At 37.7% G+C, this 11,980-nt stretch overlaps 1 protein-coding gene across 8 annotated transcripts in view; it reads right to left on the bottom strand.

Annotated features, from left to right (window-relative positions):
* Window positions 1-11,980, bottom strand: part of ZNF710 (zinc finger protein 710) — a 126,827-nt gene that overhangs the window by 39,146 nt on the left and 75,701 nt on the right. The gene's annotated exons all lie outside the window — the stretch shown is intronic.

Below are 11,980 nucleotides of genomic sequence, written 5' to 3' on the forward strand. Positions count from 1 at the left end.
AATGAATGTTATTGTTGTTTATTCTCTGTATCCCTTAGAGAGAACTTAAACTGAAAACCCTTCAAATTAAGTTAGTTGGCTAATATGGGAAAAAACATTGTAACAAAGTCCAAAAGAAATGTATCCAGGAACCTCTATCCCCCCCAGAGAAAAGTAAATTGACATCCCTTTTCTAGCAGACACTTAGCCCTAGGCTCCTGCCCCTGGAGACCTGTAGAGCTCACTCAAATTCCTAGGAGTGTATCATAGATGGGGATATTCTTGGGAAAAGGAAAGGAGATAGGGCAAGGAGTTTTTCTTCCCCGGAGAAATTGGCATACAAAGTGATCCAATCAAGAGGTGGAATGTCTGAGAGTAAAGCACCACCTATGAAGTAAGAGCTTGCCATGAGCAGGATTTCACTGATCAGTAATGCTTGGAAATTAGTCGATAGTCCTGGGCAAAGGGCAAGGATTGCCAGATAGGCTCTATGGAGGAGCTGGTGCTTTGGGAGGCTGATGCAGTACAGCAAGGACTAGGGTTTAGGGACTTCGTGTGGAAGCAAGGGAACAATCATGTGGGATTTTGCCTTGGTGAGGGGGCTTGGGTATAGAGGGCTCTAGGAAGGAGGAAGTTATGGGTTACTTTTAGATAGAGAAGTCTCATCTTTTTTTTTCTTCTTAAAAAAATCAGCAACATTGAGTGGAGACATTTTCTGTTCCTCACTAACCAATCCCAGTCATTGCCCAGCTGACCAGTATAGAAAGGTATACTTAGTTAAAGACCCCTGAAGGTCAAACTCAAGAGCCTGAATGTTGTCCCACAGGCATTAAGCAATCATCAAAGTTTTTTTTTTGTTTGTTTTTTTACTAGTGGCATGATCAGTGAGTTTTTCAGCAGGTCAATGTGACAACAGTGTGTGGGACAGATTAGAGGGATGGGTGCCTAAGGCAGTTAGAAAGGCTATTGTGAGGATGCTGATGTCCTGTAATCCCAAGGACAGTGCTTTTTAGATCCAGGGTTACAGATGAGAAGAATGCACAAAAGCTGCTTCCTTATGGACCTCTCAAAGGAGATAAGCTTAAGGAAGAAGTTCTGGATGAGGAGGTAGCTGTTGAACTAGCTACAGAAAGTCTTTGCCTCTGCAGAAGCTGTCAACCTAATAAGAAGCTGATCTCTCTACTTTAGATGCAATATTGGAAAGAATATGGGATATCCATACTAATATGATATACAAATCCTATGATGTAACATCCAGACTAGACTATGGTTGGGTGCCAGTTCTACAACTTGGTGTATATTATTTATCAGAACTTTTCAAATTCTTACCCAAAACTTCCTATTTCATAGGATCATTGTTTTAAAGTCAGAAAACTTCTCAGAGGTCATCTATTCCAACTTCTTTGTTTTATAGATGAAGAAAGTAAGGCCCAGAGAAGGTTAAATGGTTCTCATAGGCAATAAGTTACAGAGCTAAAATTAGAATTCAGAACCTCTAGCTCCAAATCCAATATGCTTTATAATTACCAGGACCTTTAAGTCCTTCCACTTTCCCTTACCCTCCTTTGGATTTCTCAGTTCTGACCCTATAATTGAACAGTTCAACTATATAATATCTTCTACCTTTGAATCCCTTGTCTTTTAGGCCTTCTACCACTGATCCACACTGATTATTTTTATTTTCTGGGTTGATCACTAATTTCTCACTTCTACTTTTGTTTTTAATAGCTTCTTTCTTAGTTTTGGATTTCGTGCTTCCAATCTAAGCTTTTCAGGTCCAAATCTTTCCTGATGAGATGCTAAACAGCATCCCAACACTGACATTCATGTTTCTTAATCATTAAGAGTTCACTTCTTTGTTCCCTGATGTTGGAATCTGGAGCCAGCTTATTGAATGTTCCTGTCATTATCTCTTCAAGTCTAATTTTGAGCATGCAATTGTTTCTTTGTGGGACCACTATTCTGAAATTCCCAAGCCCAAGAAAGTCATACTGTCATTTTTGAGATATGCCAAGGCAGGCTTGGCAGAGACAAAGAAGCAGTAGGAGGGAACTACTTCAGAGCTTCCTCACAAAACAGAGGATATTGAAGAATCAGGATGGACAGGCCACTTCCAACTTTGACATCTTGATTCTATGATTCAGAGTCTCTTGTGGAAGGTGTAAATACACACACACACACACACATACACGGCTCAAAAAGTAATCTGAACCTCATGGCTCTTGAAACTCTGGGGACAATTTGACCTTATAGTGTTGTTCTATTACATTAATGAGGTACAAGAAGATAACTTTTTGAAAACTAGAAAAACCTGACAAGATGAGTTAGCTAAATCTTGCCAGGTTAGTTTTTGAGTTTTCAAGTTGCCCAGAAAGAATATAAGTTTTTTAGACTTGCTGCCTCTAGGGCCCTTTCCATCTTTTTTTTGGAGGGGGAAGAGAGGAAGTGGTAGAATAAGGGTAGATGAATGGAGGCTCATTTCATTTATTATTCTCTTTTATGTTTATGTTTTCTAAAACAACAACTAAATGCACACTCTCTACACAGTCCATAGCACCAAAATCTGCTATTCTCATGCAACATGACCCCCTCTCATCCTCATCTGAGTATGATCTTGGACAAATAGGATAAGAGACAAAGACCTCAAGGAGAGATATTGCAGGAGATTTGAGGTACAGATAGTTTCCAGAAAAGACAGAAAGTGTATTTGTCTCCCATAAAAATTTCCACACATAGTGGGCTACCATGAGAAAACATTATTACCAATAATATCATCTGTTTATTTTTTAAATTTATGAAGATTGGTTATTATTTCAGCAATATATCTGTGTGAGAAAAGAAACATATCATCTATACCCCCAAGTCAGGGTTTGTCCCTCATCCCTGTTCTCCACACCCTATCCAAAGCTTCTTACCCTATCTTCCACCTGAAATCATTCATTATTTGCACAATCCAACTTTGCCTTCTTCTCCTGTAACAATACCCAGTTACCACACTTTTCCTCAGTGACTTATCAAAACACTGTTCCAGGGGGGAAATTCCCTTTTGCTCTTGACCCACGTATCATTTCTTTTTTTTAAATTCCCTCCTTAAGGGAAACCTGGATCTGCCCAAGACAATTTTTTCATCTCCAATTGTTTTTCTGAAAAAAAAAGGGGGGCTTGCCTTGTTCATACAGACTCACAAAAGAGAATTCCATATAGGGTAGGCTGGTTTTGCAGCATGGACAACCCTGCATCATGAACTAGGTTAGTTTTTCTCCAAAAAAAAGAAATAAAACCATTCTTGAGTTATTCCAATGGAATCAGACTTGAACTGTTGAAGTTATTTCCCAGGAACCTAAGGCATAAAAAAACTCAATTTAGGAAGAGAGGTAGCCCCTCAGATTTAATGGATTCCATACTACTTTTAGAGACAGGTGCATCTCTGTATAAAGAGGAAGACAGCTGCACTCAACAGAAGCAATGTTGTATCTCTGCTGAATATCCTTCCTATGTTAATGTTAAGCAAATTTACTTTTGTAAAATGTTAAACGATCTACAAGTATCTTGCTTTATTCCAAACCAGAACCTAAACCACCAAATTAGCTGGAATAATTAATAATAATAATAATAATAATAATGATAATGATAATCAGCATATTTATAAAATACTATTTTATAGTATAAAATACTATTTTAAGATTTAAAAAGTACTTTACATACATTAACTCATTTGATCAGGCCTAGAATAGAAGAGTAGGGAGCCAACCTTCTACTCATCTTATTAAATTATAAGCTTTTTTACATGCCATCCATCTTTATTACCATTTTCACCTTGTAGGTAATGAACACCCAATAGATATTTGTTAAATAAATGGATGCTGACCACCTTCAAGACCTATTTCTACCTTCCAAGGATAATTTTAGCACAAGGCTCACATTTTTCCTTCTCTGTCATGTCTGTGGACATCATCCTTAATGACTCAATATCCATATACAATAAACTTATATTGATGACTCTCTAGACATCTCTCTTTTTTACACCATTCTCCTAAATCTCTATTTAATATTAGTTACACACCAACACTGACATTATCTCAGTCCATCATTTACTAGGCTCTGCTCCATTTCTGAAAAACACTAATTTGGTGTCCTCATTTCTGACTACAACATCTTAATTCATCTATTATCTTAATTAATCAATAAACATTTATACTAAGAATAAACTCGGTGATACTAAGGATACTAAAAGAGATAAAAGACACTAACCTTAAGGAGTTTACAGTCTAATGAGAGAGACAACATAAAAACAAATGTATACAATGTAAATTACATATGGGATAAATAGGAAATAATCAACAGAGAGAAGGCACTGGAATTAAAAGGGATTGGGAAAAGACTTCCTGTAGAAGGTGGGATTTTGGTTTGGATTTAAAGAAAGCCAGGTAGGGCAGCAGTTGGAGTGTAAAAAGAGAGCACATGGGGACAACTGCAGAACCAAACCAAAACTTACATTTTACTCATTCCCTCCCTCCCGTCATTCCTGGTTTCACTGGACTGACTCTTCCACCCTTGGCTCCTGAGTCAGCTAATGCAAATGCTATCGTCTCTTAGAACTTGAGTCAAAACCAAGTACAAATTCCAAATTCCAAATCATACCTAATCTTTTTCTTTTTTGATCCAAGTCAATTTTCTGTTTTGAGCCAAACAATGCTACAAGAAGATACAGAATAGGGGCTGCTAGATGGCATAGTGGACAGAGCACCGGCCCTGGAGTCAGGAGTACCTGAGTTCAAATCCAGCCTCAAACACTTAATAATTACCTAGCTGTGTAGCCCTTGGGCAAGCCACTTAACCCCATTGCCTTGCAAAAACCTAAAAAAACAAGATACAGAATTATCCATTGGCCAAGATCTGTTGTAAAGAAGAGTGACAGGCTAGGTTGCACAGTGGATAGAGCACCAGCCTTGGAGTCAGGAGTACCTGGGTTCAAATCTGACCTCAGACACTTAATAATTACCTAGCCATGTGGCCTTGGGCAAGCCACTTAACCCCATTGCCTTGAAAAATCTTAAAAAAAAAGAAAAAAAGAAAAGAAGAGTGACAGCAGGGATTGTTATTGTTTGTCCTTCATTCTCAAAGAGGACCATGACATCAGGAAGGTGATGCTATGACTTGCAAATGAATTGGGTTTAAGTTAGTACTGTGCTAAGTCACCAGTCTCACTCTTTTTTCCTCTGGGGTCATCTGGGTCCAGTGGCCATATACAGATCAGGATAACTGGAGATGGCCTTGGATGTATGGGAGATTTTTGGCCTTTTTAAGCTAAAGTCTTTTCCAGGTCTGAGTTTGACTAAGGCAAGAGCCAATCAGTGATTCAGGCTAGGGAAAAATGAGACAAAGAATGGCCATCTTTACTTATCTTTTCACCCTAATAAAAGAAGTTATTTCTCATTTTTCTCTTACACAGTTAGGAAGAATAGTTGTTTATATGAATGTAATTATAATAGTAAGAAAAGCTGCTGAGGAAGAAAAAATAGGGGAAAACTAGAATCAAAGAAGAAATCTTAAATATTTTTACTGTTCGGGAATGTCAAGGAGAGATCTATCTTTGAGGGCAAGTCCATTTCATCAGGTCCTTTCATGGACATTTGCATTTTAAGGGAATACTGAATGAAATAATAGGGGTTAAAGAACTTTGCAAAGTACTACCTATATGTGATTTTGTAAAATTGAATTTGTGATTCTATTGGCATAAGGAGTTCTCAGTGAGAAACTCATAGAAATGTAGACCAGCCCCTCTAAGACTTAGAATCTTAAAACGGCTTAGAGTAGTGGTTTGTCCAGAGTTACACCTTCTATATGCTTAAGGGGCAGGAAGAACATGAACCCAGGGCTTTCTGACTCCAAGGCCAGCTTTGTTATTGGTGACACATTTCAAGAGTCACTGATAAATCAAAGTATATTCAGAGTGGGGGAAAAATGACAAGGGATTGGAAGCCATATCTTACGAGGAATGTTTCAAGGAATTGGGGATGTTTATTAGATTGGAAATGGTAGAGCTAAGGAGAAACAGAATAGCAATTTTCAAAATCTGAAGGGCTATTATGTAAAAGAAGAACTTGGTCCAGTCTAAGAGAGAACATTCTAGAAAATACTGTTGGCTAACAATACAACCTTATGAAATAGGTATAAGAAATAATTAATTGATGTTAAACATCTATCAGGGATACTATATAAAGAGATTTCTGAAAGAAGTAGAAAGTTAGTGCAATGGAGAGAACCCTAATCCAAATTCTGGACTGGGAGTCAAGAAACCCTCATCCTTATTTACTTGTGTGACCTTGAAAACTCATTTAGTCTATTTGACCTCTCTGGGCCCCAGTTTACTCAATTATAAAATGAGTGAGGTTATACTAAATTACCCACAGTCCTTATAAGATGCCTCAATTATTTAGTTGGTGATTAATAATTGTTTGTTGGCTTGACTGAAGTCCCTTCCATACTTAGGTCTGTGCCCTAGTGATCTCTAAGGTAATTTTTAATTCTCAAGTTCTATGCTTTGATGTTTAATTGATTGACTAATTAAAGTGGATACCAGATATTACCATGATCTGTGACATGTGGTTGGCTAGTCTTTCCTGCTAACTCTTAACAAGTATTAATCAAATAATCAATAAGCATTTAAAAGCCTACCTAAATACCAGACACTCTGATAAGTGGAAGCGATACAAAAAAGAGGCAAAAGACAGTTCCCTGCCCTCAAGGAGCTTTCAGTATAATAAAGGAAACACTATGCAAATAAATTTATACAAAGCAAATCATATACAAGATACATGAGAAATAATTGTTGAAGAATGGCTCTAGAATTAAGAGGAGCTGGAGAAGGTTTCTTCTAGAAGATGAGACTTTAGTTGGGACTTAACGGAAATCAGAGAAGGAGGAAGAGTGATGTAAGCCTGGAGGGACAACCAGATAAAATACCTAGAGATTTGAGTGTCTAGTTCATGGAAAAGCCAGGAGGCCAGTGTCACTGAATTGAAGAATATGAATTGAGTAGCAAGAAAAAATGGAAAGGTAGGAGGGGGATACGCTATGAAGAGCTTTGAATGCCAAATAGAGCATTTTTGTATTTGATCCTGGAAGCAAAAAGGGGCCCCTGGAGTTTAGGGAGGAAGGGGAGAGATAAGATAAGGTTGGACTTGTGCCTAAGGAAAATCACTTTGGTGGCTGAATGGAGAATGAATTAGAGTGGGGAGAGACTTGAGGCTGGCAGACCCACTAATGATAAGGACCTGAACTAGAGTGGGGGCAGTGTCAGAGGAAAGAAAGGGGTGTATTTGAAAACTGTTGCAAGGATGAAATCAGCAGACCTTGACAACAGATTGGATATGGGGGATAGGGTGGGGTGAGAACTAGTGAGGAATCCAGGTCCTGCTAAGAGATATCCACTAGATGTCCAATTCAAAATGTCTGAAAGGCAGTTGGAGATATGAGACTAGAGGTCAGCATAGAGTTTGGGGCAAGATAGACAGATTGGAGAATCATCAATATGAAGATGTAAATTCATAGGAGCTAATGAGATCACCAAGTAAAATAGTATAGAGGAAGAAGAGGGTGCAAGAGCAGAACCCCTTAAGGTTAGAAGGCATGATCTTCCATAAAAAATAGGAAAAGTCCCACATGTTCTAAAATATTCATAGCACTTCTTTTTGTAGGGGCAAAGAATTGGAAATTGAAGGGATGCCCATTAATTGGGGAAATGGCTAAACAAGTTATGGTACATGAATACTATGGAATATTATTTTTCTATAAGAAACCATAAATGGCTGGACTCTGGAAGCATGGAATGAGTTACAGGATCTGATGCTAAGGGAAGGGAGCAGAACCAAGAGAGCAATGTACACATTAACAACATCATGAGATGATCAATCATGATGGAAGTAGCTTCTCTCATAAGTTCAGAGAGCTAGGACAACTGTATTAGACCAGCTATGGACAATGTTATCCCTATTCTGAGGGAGAAAAACAAAACAAAACAAAAACAAAAAATAATCCTTTAGAATCTGATGAACACTTTATAAAAATTATCTCCTTTGTATCTCTTTTCCTTAACCTGAAAATGCCTATTCTGTAGACATGTTTATCAAAAATATGTATCTAATAATTTTTCCTCTCAACACATTCAATTTTGATCAACGAATAGCATGGAAACAATGTAAAGATTATCAGACTGCCTTCTGTGAGGGGGAAGGAAGAGTGCAGGGAAATCTGTAAAATTCAAAACCTTACCAAAAAATGATAGGTAGAAACCACTACTCTATATAATTGGAAAACAAAATATTTATATAATAAAAATATGTTACATTGCTAACCTGATTATTGGCCACTGAGGGGAGAGGGGTGGGGAGGGAAGGTGGAAGGAAATTTTTTTTGTTGTTTTGTTTTGGGTTTTTTTTGCTAGGCAAATGGGCTTAAGTGGCTTGCCCAAGGTCACACAGCTAGGTAATTATTAAGTGTCTGAGGCTGGATTTGAACTCAGGTACTCCTGACTCCAGGGCCAGTGCTCTATCCACTCCATCACCCACCTAGCCACCCCGAAATTTTTTAACTTAAAAATATACATATGCATATGGATGAAAAAAATAAAAATAAATAAGGGAAAAAAGGTTTGAAAAGTGAAATGGGGGTGGCTAGGTGGTGCAGTGGATAGAGCACTGGCCCTGGAGTCAGGAGTACCTGAGTTCAAATCCAACCTCAGTCACTTAATAATTACCTCGCTGTGTGGCCTTGGGCAAACCACTTAACCTCATTGCCTTGTAAAAAAAAAACTTAAAAAAAAAGAAAGAAAAGTGAAATGAGCAGAATCAAGAGAATACTGTATACAGAAACAGCAATATTATTCAAAGAATAACCATGGTCTTCTGAATACTATGAATACCCAAATCAACTAGAAAGAACCAAAGAAGGAAAATACTATCCACCTCCAAAGAAAGAACTGATAAATACAAGTATGCATAGTTTGGTTTTATATATATTTATAAATCTGTATCACATAATAGCCTTCTCTATTGGGAAATGGGAAGGGAAGAAGGGAGACAATTTGGAACTTAAAATGTAACAAAATAATTTAAAAAAGGAAAAAAGGTAGTATAAGAATTATTATCTCTATTTTTATAAATGAGAAAATTGAGGCTTAGAAAATTTAAGTGGCCTTCTAGTTAGTAAATAGTAGTATAAGCCTTGATCTTCTGACTCTTAGTTCTCATTCTTCTATGTCATACCCACTCATTTTCAAGGGAAGCTTCAACTATTTCATTAAATGTTAAGATGTATGCTATTATTCAGAATCCATACAGGTGAGCTATAGCTTAGTATTACAGGTTTAGCATAATCAATCAATAAATAAATATTTTTTAAGCTCCCTCTATGATCCATGTCCTGTAGTAGGTTCTGAGTACAGGGACAAAAGGGAAAACAGCCTCTGGCCTCAAGGAGTTTTACCATATAAACAAAATTGATATAAGATAAAAGGGGGTGGGGGGAGGAAAGGAAGCAATCAAAATCAGGCAAAGCTTAATGTAGGTACAAGATGGCAGCTGAACTAAAAGAAACTAAGAGGCAGAGGTAAGCATGGTGTACATGCTGGAGTGTAGGGAAGAGGAGGGGAAGGTTTTTAAATAATAATCCTGGATTTGTGCCTAAGGAAAATCTGTCCACATCCAGTGACAAGGAACTGGGAGATGGGGTGCTGTGTATGAGAGACAGGAAGAAGGTCTAGCTGGAAGTATACTCTATTTTCAAGGTCTGGGGTGGAGGGCCCCCACAAACACTGGACTGATGAGATGCTTAAAGAAAAATAAGGAAACCTTTAGCCTTCAGGCTCCAAGTCATTTTGCCTTTACCTTCCCTACATGGTTGGGGTTCATTACCTGTTTGTGTGTGATGGACCCCCTGAATAGTCTGTAAAGCCTCTGGTTAGATTGCTTCTTAGAAGATTGTTTTTAAACTATAACTTCAAACTCATAGAATTACAAGGGAAATCACTTCTATTGAAAAACAATCAAAAAAGCATTAATGGGGGTGGCTAGGTGGTGCAGTGGACAGAGCACTGGCCCTGAAGTCAGGAGTACCTGAGTTCAAATCCAGCCTCAGACACTTAATAATTACCTAGCTGTGTGGCCTTGGGGAAGCCACTTGACCCCATTTGCCTTGCAAAAACCTAAAAAAAAAAGGCATCAATGGCCAAAAGTTCACACATCCCAGGTTAAGAATTCCCTTGCTCTAGAAGAAAACACACTTTTTAAAAAAGATACAGCCCTGAGTTGATATGTCTGGGTCCTTTCTTACCCCCAAATTATAACTCACATTTATTTGGCACTTGGAGATTTATGAGCCTTCACCAATAAACTAATGGTATAGGTAATGAAGTATTATGAACCCCTTTTTACAGATAAAGAAGTTAAGGCTTAGGAGACATATTTGACATGCATATGAGCTGTCTATGTTCAAACTCAGATCTTCTGACTACAACTTCTAGCTTCAACCAAACATCCAAGTCACACCAGTTGTGTATCTTCATGGCATAAGTAATCAGCTGGTTATTTTAACAACTAAAGACAACCAATTTAGACAATTCAGGCCTCAAAGGGGAATTTTATTTGGCCTGCACTATCCATTCTGGCTGTCTATACAGCTTGAATTAAATCAGATAATTGCCAATTTTCCCAGGGTTGTAGGCCCAGCCAAGAAACACCAAATACAGAGAGCTTTCCAGTGTGTGAAATTTGCAAGAGGACATCCTCATTACCCATGTCAGTCAAATATCCTCTTTTGCTTCCAGTCCCTTCATTATCTCACTGCTTTTTATTAAACCTGTCCTGCTTAGGGGAGACTGAAATAAGGTATCATATAGACTATGATAGAATAGAGTATTTGTCTTAGATAAATATTTTTATATTTGAAATTAATCATAATGTCAAGCAGCTTTCATTTAGTGATATAGGAGACAGGAACTCCTAACATCAACTAAGTCCTGTTTGAGGAGTCTTGTCTATTAGTAAACAATTCTGAAATGACTGATTTTATGTTTCTTGTTTGAAACATGAAGCCAAAGAGACACTAGCACCTGTTGTTTGGCTGTCTTCCCTTCTAAACAACTTTTCCTCTCAAAAGAATGAAAAAAAAAATCTATGTTACATAATGATTTTTGCAGATAATAAAACAAAGAGAAAAATAAGAATTTTCAAATTCTTCTTCCCTGAAATGAAATGACTTCTCTACTCTACACTCCCTCTTCTCGGAAAATAGAGGAGCTATTCAAAAAGAGAAAAGAAAAAAGAAAAAAAAAGGAACTGAATTGAATAAGGAGGAAAGAAAAGAATGAGCAAGAGAGAGAAGGAGAGCGAGCCCCAAGGGGGTGGTGAAAGCCAGAACAGCAAAAGTAAAGAAAAGGGAAGGAAAAATAAAAGAGAGGGGAGGGTGGACTGGAGAAAAAGAGACGACAGAAAAGCTTTGAAAAGAAAGAATGTTTCCCACTTGAATACAGTGTGCATGAAAAAAAAAATCCTTGAAAAGAGACAGCCCCATGAAATGACCTCTCATTCACAGAATGTGCCAATCACAACTACAATGCAAATCCTTTCTTCTTTTTTTTTCATTCTCCTCTTTTTTTGAGAGAGAGAGAGAAAGAGAAGGAAAGAGATAGAGGAAACGTAAGAGAGGAGAGGGCAAGAAAAGGGATTTAATTCCTAAAACTGCAGAAAATAAATTCAGTTAGCCGGAGAAACAAAATAACCCAGTTGCTTCTTTAAAATGCTGCAGTACAAGAACATTGCATATAGATAGATAAATATATATATGGTAAGTTCACACTGTATTCTTGCTTCAAATTTAATGGCAGCTTCCAAATGAAAACTGGGTAGACTTTTCTAGCTATCTGTCATTACCTAGGTAGTCATTCTGTCTCATTTTAGAGCTAATACACTTACCCCCCCACACACACACACACCCCACTCAC

The sequence above is a fragment of the Macrotis lagotis genome, chromosome 4 (assembly GCF_037893015.1).
Source record: "Macrotis lagotis isolate mMagLag1 chromosome 4, bilby.v1.9.chrom.fasta, whole genome shotgun sequence".
Lineage (NCBI taxonomy): Eukaryota > Metazoa > Chordata > Mammalia > Peramelemorphia > Peramelidae > Macrotis > Macrotis lagotis.